This window comes from Pan paniscus, chromosome 16, assembly GCF_029289425.2.
Source record: "Pan paniscus chromosome 16, NHGRI_mPanPan1-v2.0_pri, whole genome shotgun sequence".
Classification (NCBI taxonomy): Eukaryota; Metazoa; Chordata; class Mammalia; order Primates; family Hominidae; genus Pan; species Pan paniscus.
Window position 1 is genome coordinate 27119182 of NC_073265.2, and position 21512 is coordinate 27140693.

The window sequence follows — 21512 nt, forward strand, 5'->3', positions numbered from 1 at the left end:
ACATAACACACGTCCAGGCATCCTGTTCTGAGTGACTTTACTCTGGCTTCTAAATTGCTGTTTTTATTACAGATGTGGGAGCCTCTCCACACCTCCACCATTCTAATGAAGGTACAAAATATGTTAGATTCCACATATCAACCAAATATGTGAGGGATAGATATGCATTAACAAGAGGACTGAGGCCAGGAAATACAAAATTTCAGTTAAAAATGTGCAAATGTGATGGTATGTTCATACCCTTAGATATCTACCCATGAAGGTAAGGTAAGGAACATCTTACTTTTCCCACAAAGTTTGTAGGGTTGTGTGTTAATAGGGGCTGATAGTTGAGTCTTAATAATGCTGGCAGACTGGTTATATTGGACAAATTAGTATATCTACCTCAATCTTAAAGTGAGAAGAATATTACACTCTAGCATATATAAAATATTAATGTAAATATGTATAAGAATACAAGAATCTCTCTATTATTTAGCACAATAAGGGGATTGGGTACTTAAGTTAATCAAATATTTCAGTCTTCTATAGTTTGCCCATTTCTAAGCAATCAGAAAGCAAAAACCAGAAAAATATACTGAACACCCATACTATGTTGAATACAATTCTGTTTTGCAAAGATTCATATGACACCACAGGATCTTGCAAGGCTTCACGATCATCATTTATTATGATCTTTAACAATGGGAAGATGCAGACATCGCACCCCGTGAGACACTATAGAGTAATGAACAGAGTCAGGAGACCCAGAGACAAGTTCTCACTTTGTTGCTTATTAATAGGATGACCATACACTCTGATTTTCTCAGAACAGTCCCAGCTTGTGCTGTTGAACTGGCATGTTTACTAATGGTGTTCTCATTCACTCTCAAAACTATCCCCATTGAACAACAAATTATATAGTCACCCTACTTATATATGACGTCAAAAATCCATTTAAGATTTTAGAACTCCAGTTTCCTCAATTATAGATCTGAGGATACAACTGAGATAATATACATAAAAGTGCTTTGTGAGCTTCTTAAGCACTATCTACATGTATGGTATCATTATCATCACTTTATTGGAAAAATTTAGTCAATAGAGCACCAAATAGTAAAGAGTTCTGTCTTAAAAATCACTTTGTCCTTTTCATTTCCATTATTCATTCAAAAAATATTTGTTAGCTTACTACTATGACCCAGAGACTGTTTGGCGCCAGGGATAGAGATAAAAAAAAACAAACAAATAAACAAAAAGTGACCCATACCCTCCCATTGCTTTTACACTAATGCCCCTGTGAAAATTAATCCTATTAGAAAAGACCAAATGAATAAGAGCGACTCTATTTTATCCATCTAATTGGGAGACAACCAAAGTTCAGAAAGGTGAGATTCTCAGGTCACTCTGCAACTCAGTCCATTTTGCATGAAGGCTAAAACTTGTGAATCCTAGTTCACATCCATGCTCTGGCCAGTTCATTATTTTGTTTTTAAAGGATTAATGGAAATTCTCACAGAGTCCTTGATCTTACCTCAAGAGATCTCCTAGATCATCCTGGCCTCTAGGCAGGATTGCTCTTAAAGGCAAAACAAGAATCCGGCTAATCCTCACAACTGTGCAAAGTTGGCCAGTCCTGTTTATACAAGCTCCACAAACCAACCTTCAGGATGTATTTTCAAGTTTAATGGCCCCATCCTCAGAACTTTACGAGCTGCCATAGTCCTATAGACCTCAAAACAATTCAACATTCTACACTGAGAATGGAGGACTTTGAAGAGAAATGAAAGGAAGGAGGGAAGTCTTCCATATTCAAACGTCCAAACAAATCACCACTGAACAGACCTTTGGCAAAGAGTCTACAAAGGTAAGTTTTCAGAGTGAATATAAATATTAGTCTTTTTCTGCAGTCATGAAGACAGCAGCTCCTCTTGATATTAATATATCACTACTCTACAAATACACAGGGAATAAGATTATGATTCTCTAATATTAAATACACCTAAATAAACGCCTGTCTTCAATTTCAAAAGGCCAAAGTCAGAGCCTAACAAAGTGTGTCTTCAACATTCCTTCCAGGTTCCAAAACCATATTTTAATCAGATCTATTCTATGGGAGTAGGAAAACATCCCTGCAATCTGAGCCAAATGCCCTGCTCCGATGCAGCTGTAACAGCTATTCAGAGAGCTCCAAGTGCCCTCTTTTGGCCTACAGGGAGAATTGCAATCCCCTTCTGTTATCAAAGAAGCCCTTTGGAAAAACAATGTGTTTACAACAAAGCCCTTTACTTATGAGTAAACCACAATGATGACTAGACAAATGGAAGTTTCCTCTAGTCAAGGCACCTCTGCTTTCAGAAAGCCTCATTAAATGAGTTTCATTATACATTATACATCTCTCAACCCTGGTCGGCAAACAAGGCTCACTCTTAACCCCCTCCAGTCGAAAAGTGAATTTTAAAAGCAGTTCATCAGGGACCACACGGCACTCCATGTTAGAAGCTGCCTCCGAGGATGAGTTGTGGCCAATAGTTACTGTCCTCTTCCTCTCTCTCCACTAGCATTTATTTCATCTTGTCCTATACTATATATAGTTAGATATTTACAAAAGAGTTTGTCCATTCCTTGAGGGCATGAACTATATATTGTTTATTTTTACAACCCCAGAACACGCCACAGTGCTTGGCATGTATTTGGGGCTCTCTGATGATTGAAAGAATCATGAGAGGCAGCAGAGCTCATTTGGAGAAAATATTCTGTTTCATCATTGTTGGAATAAATTTTCCTCCTTCAATCTATTTTGTTCTAATTTCCTGACGAATTTTCAGTAGCTTTCCTTTTAGGAACTTGAGCACAGCAATAAGAATTCAATATGGCGGCAGAAATCTTCAAGGCAAATGGAGGAACTCAGTTTTATGGTCTCCTTAGTAGGTCTCTACCTTTTAAAAATCTAATAAAATGTATAAAGTTAGTTGTAATTCTCAGACTTATACTTTGGCAAAGAGTTATACAGCTAGTTCTACTCAGGTAACAAGTTCAAAACCTACTAGGTCAATATAAAGTCATAATATATTGTCATGGGAAATGCATCTTTGAGAAATATCCTTGAGCAACCATAACGTGTCTTTTTCTTTTTTAAATAACAGAACGTTAAGGGAAATTAAAAATTGGTAGTTTAGAAAGAGCTTCTATAAATTCAATTTAATGCTGAAGTTATCATGTAATTAACAGATGTTTCTTTTTTTTGAAAAGATAACTGATTTTTTTTATTATACTTTAAGTTCTAGGGTACAGGTGCACAACATGCAGGTTTGTTACATATGTATACATGGAGCAACCATAGTGTGTCTTAAGCAGTATCTTACAGTAAACATTTTCTGAGGCAATCTGCATATCGGCTTCACCATTCTGATTAGTGCTACAGAGGGGTATAATGAATGGGTACTGGAGGTGCTTCCTTTACAAATTACAGTGAATTTTTAAAAATATAACATACACCTCAGATATTATATCATACCTTTACTGAATGTGAGTTTCTGAAATTCAAAAGAATGAAGCAGAATATTCCTAAAGCACATAGCACAATATAAGCTCCTAATGGCCACCTGCAAGACCAAATTAAGTTTCATCAGCAGTTATCCCAAAAGAGTATTGAAGATTTACTGGGCATACTTGGACCAGACAGGTCCATTCTTTGTCATGAGTTAGCAATTAATGAAGAGCTGCCAAAGCCAAGATAACCTGGCAGCTGTCTCACTGTAAAGACTAGAAAGGCAGTGGATGGTGCCAAGGACTATGGTCCCCACACAGTGGAACTCAGTACACATCAGTGACTACCTGGGTTGACATTAACAGAAAGTAGTTGAAACATGAGCCCAACTAAAGGTACCCCAATATAAATGAATAGAATAAAGCCTATTCCAGCAAGATAGTAATGGATGACACATTCAAGTCTACTTAATATCTGCCAGGATCATAGAAAACAAAATTAATCTTTTGAATGACATTTGTTGGAAGGGGTATGTAGAAGGTATAAAATACCTTCTCCTTTCCCTAGTTCAAGAAGGCTTTACAAAGTAGCTAAGACAGAAACACTGCTTCCAAGTAGGAGTTGTGGGAAAGGATCAAAAATAAAAGGTTAGTGGAGAGAAAGATACTTAGGGTAACACATAAATACAACAATATCTTTGCCAGTAACCAACAATTTTTTTTAAAGTAAATTTTTAAAAATCCAAAGTTTTACCTCTTTTTTGTAATAATATTTGAGGAACTGATAACTAAATTGCAATGTGACATAGAAAAACAATCTAATGAGATAAAAGTAATTAAATAGTGGATATTTTATACATTTTATAAATTATTTTTTAAAACACCAGTGGATAAGACAGTGATTCATAAACAAGGAATACCAGTCTTTAAGGTAATGAGAAAATTTCATTTTAAGTCTTAGGTCTAAAGTATTAACATTAGTAACAACAACTTAACTACACAATAGATAAATCCTTGATATCTATGTATTTGCATGTATGTATACACATAGAACTGTGTGTACAAATGTACTTGTGTGTGTGTGTGTGTATATATATATATATATATATATATATATATATATATATATTCCCACATACATAATCATAAAACATAGTTGCTTGGAGAAATATTCATATCAAGGGACAAAGTGATAAATCTCTTTTGCAGAAATTATTTGTTACCATTTCCTAAATACATACTCAATAAAGAAAATACATTATTAAATACAATATGTTTATTAACATTTCCAAGATTGCTCCAGGTATAAATTCTCTCTCTGGGCTGAAGCATTTTGTAGTTGCTCATCATGAACAATCATTCAGTTATGCAGAAAAGAAGGTTTTGTGAAAAATATGCCCAGTCCTTTGTTATGGCTATAATCATCAACAATTTAAGAGTATCCACTGTTGCTGGATCATCCTCTGCTTCATGAAAACAGGAGAGGCAAAGGCGGAAATCTGTCTTTAAGGTGATGGTATCCATCTGTCTATGTATTTCTATTTATCTATCTATTATTCGAGCTGTAATTCCAAACATTACCTAATCCAGCATTCCTAAGCTTTTTTGTGCCATAGACTCCTTTGACAGTCTGGTGAGATCTGTGGATAATTTCTGAGAAAAAAATATGTTTAATGTATATAGTAAAATACAGAGAATTACAAAGAAATCAATTATATCTAAATATATTTTAAATTTTCAAATTTGAAGGTATTGTTTACCTTTAAAATTTTAAAGATATTGTCCTATTATGTGTTACCCTATCTTTTTCTACCCTTTATTTTTGATCCTTTGCCACAAGTCTTAAGTAAAATCTACATTTCTTTAACCTGTTACACATCAATATCTAGCAGTTGATTTAGTAACTACCATAATTTAAAAATAGAGATGAGATGAGCATAAATGACATTTGCGAGATCTACAACACCTATAACGTGCTGTAAAAATGTCTGTGACTTCTATTGGTGACAAATTCGCAGGTATTGCTAAAACTAATGTGGTTTGTTGCCTTATTCCTACTTGAAAGAAATGTTCAATTTCAGGGAGAGATTACTGAAAAGAAAGATGTAATTTTTTCCCTATCCATGCTCAGGGACTCCTGTATCTTAAAAATCTTTTAATATGGTCTTACAGTACAGACATACAAGTCTTCAACAGTCTGATTTGGATAAAGCAATAGTGATATATATATATTCCTTGTTTAGGAATAAAATGTGTCTACATCTCCTTCTTCTGTTATTGATACGACTTACGTAAATCTTTACAATGCTGAACTTAAACAGAAAAAGCAATGCTTAAAGTTACACATTTTAAGATAATTCATGAAATTCTCAAGGGCAACAGTAAAGCAATGAATTGTTTGTAGACCTCGTGACACACAGAGAGAATATTAGAGAATTAAATGATAAAGGAATAAAAGAAAAGGGGCTTTGATATATATAGATATTTTAATGGACTAGGGAAGGCCCAAATTAAATGATGATTATGCAGTGGTCTGGAGATTTCACATACAAAGATATTCACTACCCAGTGTTTCCAAATGTTGTTCTGTGGCTGCAGATCTGGGATTGTGCAATGTGGACTACAGAACTAGATGTAGAAAGAGTCTGAAAAAGCTGGAGTGAAACAGATGTCTGAAAGAATAGAAGGAAAGCATCGTTCAGGAGCTTAGCTTGAGAGGACAGTGGGGAGAATTAGTAGAATCAAGTTGGTGATGGTAAGGAGTGGAGTTCAGCATGAGAGAAAAAGAAGTCTGAAAACCTGAAACAAAATTGATGTTTCCCATTTCCTGGACATCAGTATCCACTGTCCTCTGGGTAGCAGTTGAGGCTTTATAATGCATTCCTTACTTCCAAGCAAAACTATTCATTATTTCCTAAATATACTCATGTACTTTCCCATCAGCATTACCTTTTTAATGCTCTTCATTTAGTCTGGAATTTACTTTTCATTTCTGCTTATAAAAATCTCACTCATTCTTCAAGGTGCAGCTGAAAAGTCAACTTTTGGAAGTATCTTCTAATCAATAATGTTCAGTTAGACTAAATCTCTGCTCATCCAACTTTAGTCTTTCATCATAGGACTTACTATACTATGTTTTTTCATTGAGTTTGTCATATAAATAACTCATTAGAATGTCTTGATCTTTATAGCAAATATCTTCTGTTCCTCATGTTTGGTGTTCCTGCAGCACTGAGTATTATACCAAGACAATAGGTACCCAATAAATGTTTATGTACTATCAGTGACATCTCATCAACATGAACTGAATCAAATGATTCTGCACCATTCATAGAGCCCTGTTGTTTCTGACAAATAGAAATGTCCAGGATAAAGACATAAACAGCTACTCATTAGATGTTAGCTCCAGAAATGACCTTGCCAGCCATGTCTCCTTTGTTGTGTTTGAATGATGACAAAATTAGAGTTCAGAAACATGTTCACTTGTTACCCAAGATCACAGAACCAAAACAATGATGCAAATTTCCTAATACCCAGTCCACTGATCTTTTTTGTTTCACCACAAAATCTATTAAGAAGAGAAGATAATAGAAACTCTGGATTGAAATGCCATAATTTCTACCACATTAAATTTAGCTTTTAGGGAGTTTGAGTCATGCTGTTTTATTTAGTAGCTACAAATTTAAAGTAAGGGGAACAATGGAGTACTATTCAGCCATAAAAAGAATGAGATCCTGTCATTTGCAAGAGTGTGGATGGAACTGGAGGTCGTTATGTTAAGTGAAATAAGCCAAGCACAGAAAAACAGACTTTGCCTGTTTTCACTTATTTTCAGGAGCTAGAAATTAAAACAATTGAATTTATGGAGATAGGGAACAGAATGATGGTTGCCAGGGGCTGGGAAGGGTAGTGGGTTGGGTGGGGGGGAAGGAAGTGGAGATGGTTAATGGGTACAAAAAAAAAGTTAGAAAGAATGAATAAGATCTAGTATGTGATAGCACAACAGGGTGACTATAGTCAATAATAACTTAATTGTACATTTAAAAATAACTGAAGGAGTAGAATTGGATTGTTTATAGCAGAGAGGGTAAATGTTTGAGGCAATGGATACCCCCATTTACCCTGATGTGATCCTTATGTATTGTATGCCTGTATCAAAATATCTTATGTACCCCATAAGTATATACACATACTATGTATGCATAAAAATTAAAAATAAAAAAATGGAAAAATAAACAATATGGTAAATAATATGTGACAGGAAGAACTGGGACAATCTTGAGCTTGAAGGTGAAAGATACAAATGAAAAAGCTATAAAGAGTTGAAGAAGGCAAAAGAAGCAATGTGGAGGCAGAAGCTAGAGAAAGGATGAAGAAGAAAGGAGAAACTGACATGTCTCTCTGATGTCTCCCATCATCACTGTGATTCTTTCATTTCCTCAGACCAAAAGCCTTGGAGTCATCCCTAATTATTTCTTACCACCTAATCAGCAAATCTTGTTGGCTCTACCCTTAACATCCATTCAAATTTGACCATCTCTCACCATCCCCACAATCATCTCTTAACTAAATTTTTGCAATATCTACCTAAATTATATGCAATTTTGTCTTTGCAATCTATTCTTATAGTAATTAAGATGACCTATTAAATGTTTGTGAGATCACGTAATTTCTCTGTTCAAAGCTCTCCAATGGCTCTCCATCGGCGTCAAGGTAAGTCAATGCCCCTTTAACTCTCCAATCTCAACTCCTACTATCATGCTCACTCACTCTATTCCAACCACATTGGCCTCCTCTCTATCCTCTCTAATCCAGATCCACTACTACCTCTAGTCCTTTGAATTTTCTCTTTCGAGGCAAGGAAGAGCCTGGCTGATTCCATATGGCTATTTCAAAATTCTAGTTCTCAGTATGATCTTCCCTGGCCACATATCTAGATTGAACGCCCCTTCTCATGATTCATCTGCCTGCCCATGCTTTCTTTTTTCTCCTTAGGTTTTGGCACTAAATAATTTACTCAGTTATCTTGTGCATAGTCTGATGCTCAAGTAAAATGTTAGCTTAATGAGAGATTTTTGCCTTTTCCATTTTTTTTTTTTTTGATCACTGATACATCCCCAGTGCCTGGAACACTGACTGATATGCAGTAGGTGCTGAACAAATATTTGTTGAATAAGTTAATGAATAAATGTGCAAATCATGTTCTGTTTCCAAGGCCACCACCGAAATTTCTGTCAACACCTTTTTCCTTAGGGGTACTAATTTCTACCACCACATCTTCAAGTGGCCTTGCGCACTCTGTTTTGTGGATTTCTCCAATGCATATCCACCTACAGAGTGGTGAGATCATCAGACCAAGGGAAATATGATGCTTTCTACAAATAACAAGTCTTTTCTTGACATATTCTTACTCATATCCTTGATATATTCTTACAGAGTGATTCCCAATGTTACATAGAGAAGTGCAGAGAAGCCCAGACTACCTGGTTGTCACCTGTCTCCATATGACTGTTTGGATAGGAACAGAAGAAGGATATGTTAGGGGGAAACTCTACATCTCTCTCCAGAACCACACACTTCACCTAGAGTTGGCCTCTCTTCCTGGACTAAGAGGAATTTCATTTTTGTAAAAATTTTATAAAATAGGTAAGATAATAAATTCATTGAAATAGTGATAACTAAACAGAATAATCTCATTAAGATTATGGGATTGAACTAAAGATGAGAATTCACAATTGAAAATCAGAAACAGCCTCTCATAAGGAAGACATATTAAGCCTTGCTCTTAGATAAAGGAAAACTATACCCACACTCTAAACCCATTTAATACCAAGCAAATTCTCCAAAGGGATAGTTGCAATTTTTTTTTTTTTAGAGATAGATTAGACAACTTTCTACTGACTAAAGAACTACCTACTTGGTCACCGGAATTTATCAAGCATACCAAATTGCCAGATTATGCATAAAAAGAGGTATATGTGCAAGGAAAAGGGACCAGAGTCACATATTTTGACTCTGAGAGAGGCCACTGTTCTTCAGACCAAAAGATTGCTAAAGCCATGATTGGCAGGTACCAAATCCTTTGACTACCAAGAAACCAGAATAAAGGGTTTGGCCAAAACTGGAGAATAAACTAAGAAAATCTCCAGAAAGGACAGAAACTACATCTAGAAGTCAGAAGTCATTCTTTTAAGCCTTTGGAACTTTCTGTATTTTACCTTTCCCCTAGTCTTTACTGCTTACTTTGTCAGTATTTTCCATGGTCATGAATTTTATTCATTTTGTCTATTTTATTATACAAATTCATACAGTTTTAAATCATATGTGGAATAAAGCAAAAAAGCTGGCTAGCTAAATATAGTAGATGTACATGTATAAAGACATATTATTCATATTTTACAGATGAGGAAACTGAAACTCAGAGAATTCAAATGAATATGTCCAAGGTAACATATCTCATGAAATTCTGGAGCTGAGACACATATGAGGATCATTCAACCCATGTCCCCTCTACCAAACCACACTTCCTTTCTGTGATATGCCATCAAACAAGTGTAATGCTTTGTCCAAAATGCTGATCTAGTATAAAACATATTACCTTGTATTGTGTTTGCTTGCACAAGGCTGTTCCCCCAGCTATGGTACAAACTCTTCAAGTTTTCATATGTAAACATGGAGTGATCAGTCAGATTTGCCTCTCTGCACATAGCCCTGTGATAAGCCCAGTGCCAGCAAAGCAATATTCATCCTGGCTAGAAGCACAGTCATGTGAGTGCACACACATTCACGTGAGCCTCAGTCTCTCCTAGTGCTCTGCCCTCTACCCATTTCTGGCTCTCATCCAAGGTCATTAATGTGCACACCAGGCTATTGTCCAAAGTAGTATGTTGGACATGAATGTAGGATTTGGGGCTGTCTCTCTTGTCATGGTGCAGTACCAATCATATAGTAGATTTTTAGTACGAGAAGTTGAATTACTTAAAATGATTACAATGTTAAAATGAGGGATCAATGAGTTGTACATAGACATTTATATTATATTCATTTTTTTTCTGGTCATAGTAACATTCTTAGCAACATTTAATCTATAATGACTTTGTGAACTCTCTTTAGAATCCATTTGCCTCAGGAGGTTTCCCACCACAACCATTCAAGACGAGTGAGGGAGGCTTCAAGAAACCCACTCAGAGACCTCAACATGCAACCCCTAGAATTTGGAGGGCACAGAGCCTGGAGACTGACTGCAGTCTGGAAAGAGTCCAAATGTGCAAGGCTTGCAGGAGTTATTGCCTTTTATGGTCGAGGAGAAGAAAGGGCTATGGTGAGAGCAGACAGCACTGCCAGAGTTTATGGGACAAAAGAGCCAAATGGTTCCTTTTAGTCAGAATGGATGCCAGGGAAAGTAGCAGAACTCAAGTTGCCATCAAAGGGCCATGCCCGAGTGGCCATCCTTCAGAGTATGATGACTCCAACAGAAAGAATCAGGTCCTCGGATCAGCCAGAGGGTGCATCTCCTCTGCCAGGGAACAAGACTATAATAGGGGTCTCCAAGGAGCCCCCAAAGTATCTCATTTGCCACCCAGAAGGCTATGATATCATATGAATGACTACTACTAATTAAGACTATTACTCCTCCTTCCCCTTCTCTCCCTCACCTCATCCTGACCTTGAAAAGTACGCAAAACAGTAAACACAGAAAGCAAAGACAGACTGCACATCCTTTTTCCCCACTGCAGGTTTCTGAAACTGAGTGGAGCTGTGAGTCATGGGGCAGAGATAGGGAGAAGATCTAAACTGAATGAGAGGTTAAATATTTAACATTCCAGACACTGGCCTTCCAAGTTGTATACTCTTTCTGCACATTGTGCTTACTCACAGCAGCTTCCTGTTTTTATAAATACCTATTATACAGTATATATGTCAGACCACATAGTATAGAGCTTAGGAGCTCTGGCTTATGGAAACAGAGACCCAAACAAGTTACTTAACCTCTCTAAACCCCAGTTTCCTCACATGCAGAAAAAGAATAACAATAACAATACTTGATCAGGTTATTGTGAAAAATGAATGTGATAATATATGAGATGCAGTAAACAATTCATGCATTTAATTGATATTTATGGACTACATTAGTTTCCCAGGGCTGCTATCACAAGTACCATAAGCTCGGTGGCTTAGAACAACAGCAATTTATTGTGTCATTGTTCTGGAGCTCAAAAGTCTGAAATCAAGGTATTGGCAGGGCCATGCTCCCTCTGAAGGTGATAGGGAAGGATGTGTCAAAAAACTTCTTCCTAGCTCCTTACAGTTTCTTGGCTTGGGGTGGCATAGCTCCCATCTTCACATGGCGCCCTCCCTGTGTGTCTCTATCTTCACTTGGCCATCCTCTTATCCAGTCACATTGGATTAGGAGCCCATCCTACTCCAGTATGACTTCACCTTCACTAATTACATCTGCAACAACCCTATTTCCAAATGAGGTCACACTCTGAGGTACTAGGGATTAGGACCTCAATATATAAATTTTGGGGCTATGTAATTCAGCCCATAACATCTATTAGGCGTTAAACACTTCTAGTTACTGGCAGAACAGCAGTGAACAAACTGTACTTGGGGCATCTGTGTTCTAGTTGGGAAACTCACACAGTAAATGCACACATAAACCAATAAGATAATTTCAGAAATAGATAAGAACACTGAAGAAAGTAACATAATGGATTAGACCAGTGGTTCTGAAACTTTTTGGTCTCAGGATCCATTTACCTCTTGGACCCCAGGTTTGTGGCTATGTATAAAATGGTCAATATTTACCACTTTAGAAATATACCCCATTTTATTCATTGTTTCAAATTTTAAAATTTGTGGCACATGTTTAATGCTTTGCGTGGAAACACCAAGTTTAATACCAAAAAAGCTAAATAAATGTATGCTCATAAAAATCAAAAATTTTAGTGTGAACAGCTATAATTCAAAAAACATTTTTATACTGTTACAGAATGTTGGTTCCAGTGCTCACTCAAAAATCATGCTAGTCAAACCACACCTAGCTGAATACCTAAGCACTGTGTACATACTGGTAAATAATTTATTGCCACTTACCTCTAAATTTGTAGTTCTCAGGCTAGCTGCACCTTAGAATCACCTGGGCAGCTTAAACAAACTTGATGACCAGGCACCACCCCAAACCATTTAAATATTTGATCATGAGTTCTGCTGAGTATTAGTGTTACTTTTTTTATTTCATGATAGATATTTAAGCTACAATAGCTAGGAAGAATCAAAATCAAATGGACACAACTATTATACAGGTAGGTGACTCTAAGCCAGGACTGAGAACTACTGGTCTAGTTGAGATGAATATGAGCTCAGAGAGGCAGAGATTAGTAAAAATCAACCTCTCTCTCAAATATTTTAAGAGTCCTCAGCCTGACCTTGCTCTACTCCAGGTCCATCGAATCATTTGGATCCAACATAAATAGGATCAAGAATATGTACATTACATTAATTCCACCTGTATATAGATGGCCAAGTAATTTCAATGCTGGAAGGAAAAGTTCAGCTCTTGCTACCTTGAAAAATGCCCAACAATCTGTCCTGCAAAAAGGTTGAAATGTCAAATTACGTTGCTTCCTACAAAAGCGAATTAGAGTGTGACCTCAAATGTTAATATATTCAGATCTTTCTTCTACCCTCAGAAGGTCAAGTATTCACAACAGCCATAAAATCTGCATGAATCTATCCTCTCAGGATTTCTGAGTCTGTAGTAACAAATTATAAAACTAAAGAAAAAGAAATCCCCTATTGAAGGAAACTTATAGTCTAAGAAAAAGTAAGATTTTATGAAGATGCAGCTAACCAGAGAAAGATGTCATCAATAACAAATTAATACCAATTAATAAGTAACAATAGTTATATCAAGCTTTACAATTTATAAAACACTTTTGCACTTGTCACCTGATTCAATCCTTGTAATAGTTGTATTTGGTGACTATTACTTATATTTTCATTTTCTATAAAGGGAAATAGAGACTATAAGAGTTTAAGTGACTCATCCAATGTTAATGGCATAGCTAAGACCCAAACTCGGGTCTTTTTCAGGAAATCTTGAGTCTTTCAACTGCCTTTTCCTATATATGGGAATGTGTCAGTGTTTCTTGAACATGTTTTCCTGTTAGATATTACTAGGTAAGAAAGAAAAACTGTCTTACCACACTAAGTAAATGCAAAAATCTATTTTAAATTTTATCAATACATTATACCACTTATAAATCAGAAAGATTTAATTCATTCACTAAAAGAGTGTTTTTCACCAGAGATTACTGGGCATTTTCTATTCTTCGTTATTATTAACAACAGTTAAAAACCAATAGTTACACAACAGAATCAGTTTGGGACAGAGTCCTTAAATACGAGATAGAATTCTTTTAAAACTTTTTTTTTGTTTCAATATTCTCTAAAGCAAGTCAAATACGCTGTAATAACTCTGACAACTAACCAAATAGACATGAATGCAATCATCTCTAGGAGGCAGTTCTAACTCAAGTAAAGAAACACAAGGCTAAAATAAAGAGCTCTCCAGCTTTTCACCTAAAAATCCAAACTAGCAAAGAATGTAGTAATGGTAACTCACATAAAAGACAAAAGTTTAAGTAATAGTGATGAATATGAGACCCAGTCAATGTCTCATTTTAAATAACATCTGTGGCTCTTTGTAATCAATAAAAATAATAGTATGATTCTCTTTACTCTGTGTTATTGTGTAGAAGCTAAAGGAGAAATAGCTGTCAGCATAACAAGGTACCAGGGAGACTGTCCTCAGATTTTACAAAATCAAACAGCCAAAGCAAGGCTGGACGGAACAAGAGGCCAGGGGCCACAGAAAAACAGATGCCTTGGCATGAAGGCAGCCTATGAATGTTGGTTTCCCAGGATTTTGATAGCAGGAGTGTTTATCTTATTGAAAGCAGAGTCTAATTGAATAAAAGAGTTTTTTTTAAATAGTGAGCCATTAATTAGGCGGCATGGGGTAAAGCACAGGCTTTAGTAATGTACAAGGCTTCTGGGAGCCACAGACTATGCTCATCGATTCTGTCAGAGCGCCAGAGGAATAAGAGAGCCGAATGTTTTGCCTCTTCTGGAAACCTACCTGATACATTTGGAAGTGGCTTCCTCATGCATTGCCTCTGTTCAAATCATCCCATAATTACTCTGGCACTGTAAGCTGCGAACTTGGCGGGCTCTGAGAGATATCAGATGTTTTTCTCATGCTTGCTAAACCTCTCTTAGACAAATTTTGCATTGTTTTTTGTGTCAGTTTTATCGTGGAACATCGTGTTGCCATCTGGGAAGAAAAACAACATGGCAGAGGAGCAGCTGGTGAATGGCAATGGCCAAATAAACATTGGCAGGCGCCTGCCATTAGGTGAGATAAGAGGGATGGGCAGCCGCCAACACCAACAAGCCCTCACCATTGGAACATCTCTCACTGTCCTCTTCTCTTATCTTCATTCAAATTCATGGCAATTTTTTATTCTGAGGCTTAAGCTCTCCAAGTGTCAGGTGTCGGGCCTTCCCTCCTCTGTCCTGGAGGAAAAGGATAGATCTGTAAAGTCCTGGCTGATTGAATTTCTCTCCCTGGGCAGGACAATGGGCAAGGGGAAGCATCTGATACCTTAACAGAAGGACTCCCTTTTGGGATGAGAAGATACGAAACCTTTACCAAGCTTTCCAACCAATTTGTTGATCTTTTTCTTTTCTCCTTCATACCTAACACCATCAGTATTCATGGATTTTAAACTCTTAAATCTTTTAAGGACTCCACGTGTTAAACAAATAAAAATAATATAAACTTGCCATTGATAGCAGGGCAACAAGAGAAGGTAAATTACGTCAGATTAACAAAATTATACCCCATACTTTTTTGTTTCTAAGACATAATTTTTCTGTCGTAACATTTCTAAAAGTGAGTTGCACAGAATAGATGTCTAAAAAAAATTTGACAACACTCAGACAGCGGAATGAATTGTGAAGTGCCAACAGTCCTCACTGCCTGCACATGTGCAAACTAGTGAACACTTAAAGGTGAACATTTGTTCAACTACTTCCGTTGCATTATTTCTATTGGTGGAGCCAACATAGTTGAGTTTTTAACTTAAGTTTGGATCCCAAGTTTTGTCTTAAAATATCAAAAAAGATTACATTGTGATATAGTATTAATTTCTTTAAATTGTTCAGTTTATAGAAATTTGCTTCATAATAGGCCATGTAATCAGAGGCAATAAGAATTGTGGAATCAATCAAAATAATTCAAAACTTTCTATGTTAGTAGGCATTGGCATGATGAGTACATGTGTCCTGGAGACTGACCCTCGACATAAAACATCTGTCTGACAAAGCCTTCCAACTGATTTTCAACATATAATTCAATTAAGGGGAAAATTCTCTCTCCCTGCCCCACTGCCTGTGTGTGCGTGTATGTGTGTGTGTGCATGTGTGCGTGTATGTGTGTGTGTGTGAATTTAACCAAAAAAGAAATGGAAAAAAATGAAGTTACAAGCAAGAGGAGCAGTACTGTACACCACCATGTCATTTATAAAGGCCAGTGGCTGAGAACCTTTGAATGCTAAAGTGTAAAAAGCTTAAACAAATATTTGGATTATGATCATTACAAAAATGACATCAAATTATATGCATTATTAGTTATTTTTTAAATGCACAAAACTGATGTACAGATAATAGATTGTTTCTTTCATGACCAAAAAAAATCATTGATGATGTTACAGGAATTATGCTAACTTTCAGAATGGTTGAGAATCATCTAATTCATCCCTTTATTTTAAAAACTAAGAAATCTGGTCCTAAGATTCCACACCTCATTTGGGGCAGAACTCAAACAGAATTTATCAGCAAAGCAAGGGGACTTCTGAAAAAGGAGAATGTGAAATCATAAAATTGAATGCCTTGTCTCGGGGACAGGTCAAATTAGGACCAGGCAATAACTCTCCTTAAACAACATTAGAACAAATTCTCCAAAAAAAAAATCCCTGGAACTAAATTAATCCTCCTTTATACATCTATGATGAAACACAATCAAGATGATTGTTGGGGAAAATCTAAGAGAAACTAAATCATAAAGAAACTTTTTAAAAGCCTTTTTAGATTCATTTCAACATTACTCATGAAAAAGTCAATCACTCTGAATGTTTCAATAAATTATAATTAATGTGCAGCGAACTTCTTTCAACAATATTCTATTCATTCTTTTGACATCTGTCAGGTAAGTGCATGACAATGGTTCTTACTTTGATTTGATCTCCAGTGAGATTAATCGTATTAGTCTCTTGTTATACTTTTAATTTAGAAAATTTGAGATTATAATCCATTAGTCTATGGTCCATAATCTCTCAATTTAATAAGGTTTTACCTATAGACAAGTCTTAATCAACATTTATAAGACATTTTGTTGTAAAGTAGCAGGAAAATATTTTCCAAAATAAACCCATAATTGTCACAAAGAAGCTACAAGCCTTTTCCTTTCTAAGCTCGAGCATTTATTATGTATGTAAACACCAGATAGACTCTGTTGTGTAATGATGCCAAGAAAGGTGAGTCTTGGCCCCATTTTACTGATGAAGAAAGAAATTGAAGTCCAGGAATGGTAAATAGCTTCCCCAAGGTCAAGCAGCTCAAAAACTTGGAGAATCTGACCCATAGGCCTGTGACTTTAACCACTATGCTGTAATAGAAGGTGTTAAATAATCACCAAATTAGCAGACTATAACTAGATGTTGTAACTTTTAAGTCAGTTACAGTAATCAGTTAGGCTTCCTGGAAGAGCTTGAAAATGATATAAGCTTGAAGGATAAATAAACTTGGTAAAGGTAGATGTTGTCAAAGTAAATAAATAAATAAATACAACTGAAAAGAAACTAAAAATAAAAGGACAACAAGGAAGGGAAACTCAGAAGGGAATAGTTGAAATTTTGCAGAAGGCCTTCAAGAGAAAAAATTTGAGTTGGAATTAAATGCTGGCCAAGGCAGTGCAAATTAATTTGTAAACGATGGATGTCCCAGTTGGAAGGCTTCCAGAGAGACACAGCAGTATGGGCAGGAAGTAGCCTCCCTGTGATGAGTAAGTCACCACCTTCCTGTGAAGGGTAATAGCCTCACCTCTCAGTGGGGCTCAGATGACAAAATGCAAGAAGGTGACAAAGCTAATATGATCATTGCATGATGAATTAGAACATATAATAACATGGAGATTTTTCACCCCCAAAGATAACATCTTTTCACTTAATAGGATCAATGAAGAAAGAAGCATATCTTTTCACCATTGCAAATCACCCAGAGCAGCTTCGCCTCTGCAGTGTTGAGATGAGGTGATTTTGAGATAATTACAAGTTAGTCTTCTGATCAAGCAGAAAGTCCCTGTTAGCAACAACAGTTCATAAAAATAGAATAAAATATAACCATTAAATAGTAAATGTCTTAGTCTGTTTGTGTAGCGATAACAAAACACCTAAGATTAGGCAATTTTCAAACAATAGAAATTTGTTTCTCACAGTTCTAGAGGCTACAAGTACAAAATCAAGGTGCTAGCAGGTTCAGTGTCTGGTTATAACTGGGTCTCTGCCTCCAAGATGGTGTTTTGAATGCTGTGTTCTCTGGAAGGGATGGTTGTTGTGTTTTCACATGGCAGAAGAGATGGAAAGACAAAAAACGGCCTAGCTGTTACAGTTATCTTCAGCCCTTTTATCAGGCGCTTTTCCCATCCATGAAGTTGGCACCATCGTGGCCTTAAGGCCCTGCCTTTTAATACTGTTGCGTTGCGGATTAAGTTTCAACATGAATTGTGGAGGGACACCAACATTCAAACCATAACACCAAACATTCCAAGAATTTAACAATAGGGCTATGTAAGTTAAAGTCCAGGCTTTGAAGGGCCCAGATTCAAGATTCTGAGGCAGGAAAATCTTGTCATATTAACATCGGCAAAAAGGGCACATGGAGTTTGAAAATATAAGCAAAGTATCGAGAGTAGAAATCAAAAACGATTCTAACATTGCCTACTTTCAAATAGCCAGGCCTGGGATAAGGGGAAGCAGGTATTGGGGGTGTGAGTTCCTGCCAGTGAGTGTGCATAGATGGGAACCCTGAAGCCTACAGGGTCTGTATAAATATGGAAGGCAATTTATTATGACCTCTAAATGGAGTGCTGGCATGCAATGTCAAGTGCATGAGACCCTCCAAGTGGGAATCCTTTGGGAAAGCAAGTGCTAGGAGCTAAGAAGTTCAACTTGACAATGAACTCCTTAAAAAAATGAGATGATATCTTCTTTATATTAAAATCCTTAGAAGCAAGCACAATTCTCAGTACATATTAAGAGTTCAATAAACATTTGATAAATAAACAGAGGCATGATGTCCCTTCTATGATGCTGTGAGCTGTAGTAGACACAGAAGCAACCTTGCACAGGGATAAAATAGGATCACTTAGGAGATGTTATCTGAGAAGCACAGGAGTCTCCTTCTTTCGCTGACCTCCAGAAGCCCTCATGGCAGGCTCAGATGTGATCACGAGAGGGTAATTTCTCAGCATTAAGTATTACCCCTCTCCCTGCCAAATGGCCCTGGAAACGGCAAGTTCATGAAGTGCTAATATCTAACTGATGTCATTCTCTGAAACATGAGTGGCATTGATAGCCTGATTTGGAGATGTCAAAAACAAGTAAAGAAAAAAAAAGAAAGAAAGAAAAGAAAAAGAAATGTGCTAAAAAAGAAGCTGCTCCCTTAGCAATTTGCCTTGAACTCCAAATGGAAAAGACCCCTCATCCTTTGAAACACGTAGGCACTGCCATACTTCAAAGCATTAGGCAATGTTTGGATTCTCTGCCTCTATGTCCCTCCTTTCTTTCTCTCTACTTCCTTTCAACTATTCAGTAACCTCAGTTCCAGGAAAGCCCATGTGTACAGGCAGTCTCCTCTGAGTAAAAACAGACCCACTGTGGTACATCAGCCTCCTGGCACCAGGTCATTCTATGCCCTTTCATTCAAGCTACCTACCATGTACTTACCCTACCAAATATCAAAGTATATTAAACAGCTACAATAGCTACAATTCTATGGATCTTGATAAATACAGACAGAAAAAAGGTCAATAGATGGCTTAGAAATAAACATTAGCATTTATTTTAAAAGATATATATATAGTAAATGTGATATATATAGTAAATGTAATAAATGTGTTTTCTTATATAAGAAAACACCTTGAAACAAAATTTTATGATAGACATCTAATTTATTTGGCAGCTGTGCCTTAATTTTCCTTAGGGCAAACAGTGTTCCCTCTTGGCTTAATTGTAGCTGTCTCCATTCCTCCAGTGGTGGACATTTGAGATCATTGTGACCAATCCCACATTCTACATCCCTATGCAGAATGACCATTTCAGAAATAGGCACATGGGCCATGCCTGAGACTCAGTTCAAGACGTTGTATTAAAACCACTGGGAAAGAGAATCCTCTTTACCCAGGGATGGCTGAGAAGGCTGAATTTCTGCCTGGTCATTTTGCTTCCAGATAGAAAAAAATGTTGGCCTGAATGAGGTCAATCCAGAGGAAATCCGAGTTGTGACAACGGACAGATTCTGAGCCTGAATGATGCTATTAAGTCCTTCAACTCAGCTCTCTGTAAAGGCGGTTCTCCAGAGCCTTCAGTGACGTAATCCAATAAATTCTGATTTTTGTTAAGCTAGTTTGAAGTGGCTTTCTGTCTCTTGCAACTAAACAATATTAAAATTCAAAATGAGAAAAAAAAGTAAACATTGCATAACAATGGTAATTTTCTGAATATATAAATTACTCATATAAATTGATAAGAATTTTGCCTCAAAAAGAAAATGAGCAATTTAATAAATGGATAAAATAGCTAGTTAAGAAAATTTAAAAATACACCATGTTAATCATCAAAGAAATTCAATTAAAGTATATTTTACCTAAACCATTTTTTACCTATGAAGTTTACCCAAAAAGTTGTAATAATCATCCAAAATGGAAGTGAAGTTGAGGAAAAACAAGCAACTCTCAAAAACTGTTTATAGGAATATAAATCTGTGCAAATATTTTTACAAAACTAAATTGGCCAATATATAGAGACACTTCAACATGCTAACACTTTGTTACTAACATCCTACATTTAGAAATCTATCCTGGACGGGTGCGGTGGCTCACGCCTGTAATCCCAGCACTTTGGGAGGCCAAGGCAGGCGGAATGTGAGGTCAGCAGATCGAGACTATCCTGGCTAACATGGTGAAACCCCGTCTCTACTAAAAAATACAAAAAATTAGCCAGGCGTGGTGGTGGGCGCCTGTAGTCCCAGCTACTGGGGAGGCTGAGGCAGGAGAAAGGCATGAACCCAGGAGGCGGAGTTTGCGGTGAGCAGAGATCACGCCACTGCACTCCAGCCTGGGCAAGAGAGTGAGACTCCATCTCAAAAAAAAAAAAAAAAAGAAAAGAAAAGAAAGAAAGGAAAGAAATCTATCCTAAGAAATTATCTGAATCAGAGAGAAAATATTACATGTAAGAAATTTCAAAAATCATGTAATTAAAAATGACATTGACAAAAAGTTTTTTAATGCATAGTAAAATATTTTCATTATATCTCTAAATTATAAAGGCAATTTAAAAAACTTGTGTTTATAATATAACTGTAACTGAAAAATTTGATAAACATGGAGAAAAATGAAAGAAGAGACACCAAGTGTTCACTGTGGCTATCACTGTGTTGTTGTGTAGCATTTCTTTTCTTCTTACTACTTTCCTGAATTTTCCAAATTGCCTATAATAAGCATGATGTTGATAATCAACACGAATGTTTAAAATTCTTTCTAAAAAGTTACTTTCCCCTTTGTCCCATTTTCTCAGAAGTATATAGACTCTTTGAGGGTGCAGAATGTCACAGACTCAAAGCGTACACTAATTGGAAGGGATTTCGGAGGTGATGTGGATCAACATTTTCCCTAACACAGCTATCACATTCACAGCTTC

General features: G+C 36.5%; 1 long non-coding RNA gene across 6 annotated transcripts in view; it reads right to left on the bottom strand.

Moving 5' to 3' along the window:
• The window catches only part of LOC117976009 (uncharacterized), a 516634-nt gene that overhangs the window by 332283 nt on the left and 162839 nt on the right, over positions 1–21512 (bottom strand). For 4 of the 6 annotated variants that reach the window (XR_010109901.1, XR_010109899.1, XR_010109900.1 and 1 more), the window contains 2 exons: positions 14937–15051; positions 14615–14809 (listed from right to left, as the gene is read on the bottom strand). The exons of the other annotated variants lie outside the window; for them this stretch is intronic. This is a non-coding gene — a long non-coding RNA (uncharacterized LOC117976009). The remainder of the gene's footprint in view (positions 1–14614; positions 14810–14936; positions 15052–21512) is intronic. 6 annotated transcript variants of the gene reach the window in all.